The sequence below is a fragment of the Neomonachus schauinslandi genome, chromosome 3 (assembly GCF_002201575.2).
Source record: "Neomonachus schauinslandi chromosome 3, ASM220157v2, whole genome shotgun sequence".
Lineage (NCBI taxonomy): Eukaryota > Metazoa > Chordata > Mammalia > Carnivora > Phocidae > Neomonachus > Neomonachus schauinslandi.
Genome location: NC_058405.1, coordinates 132,859,173 through 132,865,261, shown reverse-complemented (window position 1 = coordinate 132,865,261; position 6,089 = coordinate 132,859,173). Strand labels below are relative to the sequence as shown.

Below are 6,089 nucleotides of genomic sequence, written 5' to 3'. Positions count from 1 at the left end.
GCATTCTTCTTGACAACCAGTATAGCACAAGGTTTTTCCACTCTGGGTACTAGGAACATAAATTATTCCTGGCCCTGTGTGAAATCTGAAGACTGTGGGCTCCTTTCCAGTGGGTCTTTTCCCTTACTTGGGTAGGTTCCTCATTCATATATCCAGTTGCTACTTACCTGAGGACTGAAAAGGAACCATAGTTTTCTGGAGCCCTTGCTCTATCTCTGTGCAGCTCTCTCCTCTCTGGCACTCTGCCCTGTGAATTCTGTCTGCCTTGCTTCCTCCAAACTCACAACTCTGGCTACTCAACTCAGGGAGATTACCGGGCTCTGTTTGGGATTTTCCTCCCTATACTGTATAGCCTGGAAACTCTCTAGGCACTAAACTAGGGCTATCATGGGGCTCACCTCATTTATTTCTTTTCTCTGAGGGATTACTGTCCTAGGTTTCATGTGTCCAATGTCTGAAAACCATTACTTCATATTTTGTCTTTTTTCTCAACCTTTTTTTTTAACGGAACACTTAGTGAATTTGCTGGTCATCCTTGCACTGGGGCCATGCTAATCTTCTCCACATCGTTCCAATTTTAGTATATGTGCTGCTGAAGTGAGCACTTGTTTCTCAACTTTAAGGGGAGAGAGTAAATCCAGTTTCTCAGTATTATGGCCAAATACTGAAGTCAAAATTATTTTTTTGTTTTATTGTGGTAAAATATACGTATCATAAAACTTACATTTAGCCATTTTAAGTGTACAATTCAGTGGCATTAAGTGCATTTACCTTGTTGTGCAACCATCACCACCATCTACCTCCACAACTTTTCCATCATCCTAAACTGAAACCCAGTACCCATCAAACAATAACTCCCCATTTTCTCTTCTCAGCCTTTGAAAACCACTGTTCTGTTCTCTGTCTCCGTGAATTTGACTACTCTAGGTTCCTTATAGATATGGAATCATATATCTGTCCTTTTGTTTCTGGCTTATTTCACTTAGTGTAAAGATTTTATTTATTTGAGAGAGAGAACATGAGTGGGGGGAGGAGCAGAAGGAGAGGGGAAGCAGACCCCCTGCTGAGCAGGGAGCCCGAGGTGGGGCTCAATCCCAGGACCCCAAGATTATGACCTGAGCCAAAGGCAGACGCTTAACCAACTGAGCCACCCAGGCGCCCCTTATTTCACTTAGTGTAATATCCTCAAGGCTTATCCATGTTGGAGCATGTGTCAGAATTTCTGTCTTCTTTCTTTTTTTAAGATTTTATTTATTTATTTGACAGAGAGCAGGAGAGAGAACAAGAGAAAGCACAAGGGGAGGAAGGGGTAGAGGGAGAGGGAGAAGCAGACTCCCCACTGAGCAGGGAGCCGCATGCAGGACTTGATCCCAGGACTCTGGGATCATGACCTGAGCCAAAGGCAAATGTTTAACCAACTGAGCCACCCAGGCAGCCCAGAATTTCTGCCTTCTTGAAGGCTGAATAATATTCCATTGTAGGTATATACCACATCGTTATTATCCATTCATCTGTCAATGGATATTCAGATTGTTTCCACCTTTTGGCTATGACTAATGCTGCTATGAACATTGGTGTATGTTACGGACTGAATTGTGTCTCCACAAAATTCATGTTAAAGCTCTAGCCCCCAATTTGACTATATTTAGAGATAAGGCCTTTAGGGAGGTAATTAAAGTTAAATGATATCATAAGGGTGGGATCCTAATCTGATAGGATTTGTGTCCTTATGAGAAGAGGAAGAGAGATCAGAGATTTATCTGTCTGCATTCAGAGATTGATCTATTTGCATGCAGACAGACTAAGTGGGGACACAGCAAGAAGGCAGCTGTCTACAAGGTAGAAAGACAGATATCACCAGAAATGCACCCTGACACCACTCTGATTTTGGACTTCTCCAAAACTGTGAGAAATTACATTTCTGTTGCTTAAGCCACCCAGTCTGTGGTATTTTGTTATGGGAGCTTGAACTGACTAATACAGTGTACAGGTATCTGTTTGAGTCCCTCAGTTCCAGGAGTGGAACTTCTTTGAATTTTTTGAGGAACTTCTATACTGTTTTCTGCAGTGCGTAATTACATTTTTAAAAAGATTTTATTTATTTATTTATTTATTTATTTATTTATTTATTTATTTGAAAGGGGGGGCAGTGGGGGGAAGAGCAGAGAGAGAGGGACAAACAGACTCTGCATTGAGTGTGGAACCTGACATGGGGTTGATCCCACAACTCCAGAGATCATGACCTAACCCAAATCAAGAGTTGTATGCTTAACCAACTGAGCCACCCAGGTGGCCTGTGTAATTACGTTTTATCATCAATTTCTCTGGCTAGAAAGTAAGCTCTGGGATGGCAGATTAAATCTCTTGTATATGTAGTGCATAGCATGTTATAAATGCTCAGTAAATATATGTCAACTCCATGAGCAAATACATGAATTTTTGCACCTGAAAATTATTAGTAGTAATAACTATTTGAAACAGCATTATATTGTAGAAAAAATTCATGAAACTGAAATTTTCATTGTACCTTTGCTACCAACTTACTTGTGACCTTGTATAAAATATTAAATCTCTTGGGATTTCAGTGTTGTCACCTGAAGATGAAAGAGTTGTACTGAATGATCTCAAGGTCCTTTTAGCGCTAATACGTCTTGGTTCTCTAATTCTCAGTGCTGGGATACCTAGTATCATTAGTTTTACATACTTGAAAATACTATGGCTTGTCAAGTTGCCTGCTATTAGGGCTTGGGCAAAGCAGGGTACCAGGTTAAGGTCCTGATGGGTTGAACTGGGTTGGCTATTTCCCAGAATTACCAACGGTAGAGGACACATCAAAGATTAGGTTAATAAAAGCAATATCAGTTATCAAAACTAAGAGTCAAGTACAAGGGCTTTAGGTGGGAGCCAATGATACCACAAAGAGGTCAGGAAATGGGCTGCAAAGCTAGACTACAAAGCTGAATGGTGGTTGGCTTCATTATGGTGGCTGTAGAAAGTGCTGGGTCTCCAGAGTTCTGTGACAGGATTCTTTGTGTCTGTCTTCTAGGATATAAAATTGGAGTGTTAATTACTACTTTTTCTACCACTTAGGCCAAAGATAAATGGAAATAAAAAACTCCAAAAAGAACCAGGCCTTAATTTTTTATGAAATGTTTGAAAAATTAAATGTAAAATTTATTTAAGTTAGAGCAAAATGTAAAAATTGGTGAATTTGGAAAAGAGTATTTAGGAGTTCCTTATATTAGTCTCGTAACTTTTCTGTAAGTTTGAAATTATAAAAACTAAAAGTTATGAAGAAGAAGAAGAGTATTTTAATGTATTTTAAGGAGAGTAAGAGAAAAACCAGAAGAGGACATACAAGAGCTTGCCTAAGTGTCCTTTATCTGCCTCTCTTCCTAGAGTACACTCTACTTTTCCTGGAAGTATTAGAGTTGCCATAATTTAAATCCATCCCCACTCTGGGGAATATTTACTTCACTCTGGAAACATTTTATATGGGACTTTACCCACAACAACTTTAGAATTGATTTTATAAGCATAGAAGAACTGCTTCTAGGGCAAAGTATCTAAATCATCTTATTATAGAAGTTTTTTGACATTGTTCCTAGGTCTACATCAAAGTATCAGTGTATTAATATCTAGAACTCTAATTTGACATTAGAAATTCAAGAAACCACAATTTTAGATTTACCAGCTTATCAGAAATCCTCTGATTTTTAGCTAAACTACATCATTACTTTGGAAGAAAGTATTTCCAAAATATAAATCTGATAAAGTGCTTATATCCAGAATAAAGAACTCTTAAACCTCAGTAATAAGAAGATAACATGATTTTTTTTTTAAGGTAAAAGATATGAGGACATGTCACCAAAGAAGAACATAGCAAATAGATGCATCAAAAAATGTTTAATACCATTAGTCATTAGGGAAATGCAAGTTAATATGGCAATAAAATACCACTACACAGGCTCTAAAATGGCTAAAATTAAAACACACTGATAATACCAACTGTTGGCAAGACTGTGGAATGGCCACAATGTTTGTACATTGCTGGCGGGAATGCAAAATTTTATACCCACTAGGGAAAGCAATATGACTGTTTCTTACAAAATTAAGCATCCACTTACCATCTGATCCAGCAATCCCACTCCTATATATTTACCAGAGAGAAATGAAAACATACTTCACTCAAAGACTTGTACTTGAGTATTCCTAACAACTTTGTTTATAATCATCAAAAACCAGCATCACCCAAATGTTCACCAACTGATGAAGGAATAGACAGTGTGTGCTATGTCCATACAGTGGACTACGACTCAGAAACAAAAAGGAACATACTACTCACACACACAACAACATGGGTGAATCCCAAAAGCATTATGTTAAGAAAAAGAAGGCAGACACGAAAGATCACACACTGTAATTTCATTTATGTAACATACTGGAAAAGTCAAAACTAGAGTTAATAAAGCAGATTAGTGGTTGCCTGGTGCCAAAGATAGGGAGAGAATTGCAAAGGGGCAGGAGGGAATCTTTGAGGTTTGATGGAAATGTTCTATGCCATAATTGTGAAAGGTTTTCTTTTTTTAAAAGATTTATTTATTGGGGCACCTGGGTGGCTCAGTCGTTGAGCGTCTGCCTTCAGCTCAGGTCGTGGTCCCAGGGTCCTGGGATTGAGCCCCGCATCGGGCTCCCTGCTCTGCTGGAAGCCTGCTTCTCCCTCTCCCACTCCCCCTGCTTGTGTTCCCTCTCTTGCTGTGTCTCTCTCTGTCAAACAAATAAATAAAATCTTAAAAAAAAAAAAAAAGAGTGCTGAAAATTTATTTTAAATAAATAAATAAATAAAAGATTTATTCATTTGAGAGAGAGAGTTGGGGGTGGAGGGGCAGAGGGAGAAGGAAACTGAATCCCAAGCAGACTCTGCACAGAGTGAGGAGCTCCATGCAGGGCTTGATCCCATGACCCTGAGATCATGACCCTAGCCGAAACCAAAAGTCAGATGCTCAACCAACTGCGCCACACAGACACCCCAGTTGTGAGGGTTGTTAAACAAATATATGCACTTACGAGAATTCATTGATTATACACTTAAATTTTGTGAATTTTACTGTAGTCAATTATACCTCAATAATGCTGATTTTAAAAAAACTTTACAAACTTAAGCCATTCTTTTTATTGCCCCAATATTTTTATCCCAGTGGATATCTGTTATTAGGACCACAGTAACTGCTCTTGGAAATTAATAATAAATAGCATCAATTGATAAATGTTTAAAATAGGAGAATGACCTATGCTGCCAACTTCACATTTTTCAGGATAAATTAAAAATAAGAGGGGGGGGGGCTAACATAATGGAATTTGTTTTGTCAGAAGGCTGCCATGGTGTTTTATTTGATGTGAAATGGAAAGGTGACAAATATGGGGATCATTTTAGTTCAGATGTATCAAATCTCCTTATTATTCTAGAGTAAATATTAGTGGATTGAATGAATCTCAAGCTGTAGACATTTCTCAGGTCTATTTTTAAACTCAAACTGGCTCTTTCCCAGAAAGAAGAGAAACAAAAATTTACTGGCAGTAAAGCCTTTACCTTTTTTCATTGAATTTTCTGAGGAGATTTAAAAAAAAAAGCCTCTGAAAAATCAGAACAGATGGAACATTACGAAGAGCACTGAAAAACAGAATACTTTTCAGAGTACTTAGAAGAAAATAAAGTGCTCAAAAAGACCCTGTCTTTTTAGAAAATCAGTTGACTAGAGACAAAGTATCAAATGTAGTAAATATTTGCCTTTCTCTGAAGGAACTGAAAACAATAAAAGCCCAGTCACATTAAATTGTTCTGAAGGTTGTTCTGTAAGGCACCAGTCCAAAGGATTTCCATCTGAAAGGATTCTGTAGAATTCTTCTTAGAAATAAGATAGTTGAATGGTTTGGGGAAAGCCTGAGAGAATTGATAAAAATGTTGCTTGTTAACATTCACTCTCTCTTTTTCCTCACCATAAAACTATCCTTTAAATATCAGAAAAGTTAAATTTTAAACTCTCCAAGTGGAAAACGTAGCAGAGAAAATCCCACATATGGCACCATGT

The 6,089-nt window shown here is 38.0% G+C and overlaps 1 non-coding gene across 1 annotated transcript; it reads right to left on the bottom strand.

Moving 5' to 3' along the window:
• Window positions 1-498: 498 nt before the first annotated feature.
• On the bottom strand, window positions 499-605 carry LOC123324427. The gene has a single exon (XR_006539800.1). It is a non-coding gene; the product is annotated as a U6 spliceosomal RNA (small nuclear RNA).
• Window positions 606-6,089: the final 5,484 nt, after the last annotated feature.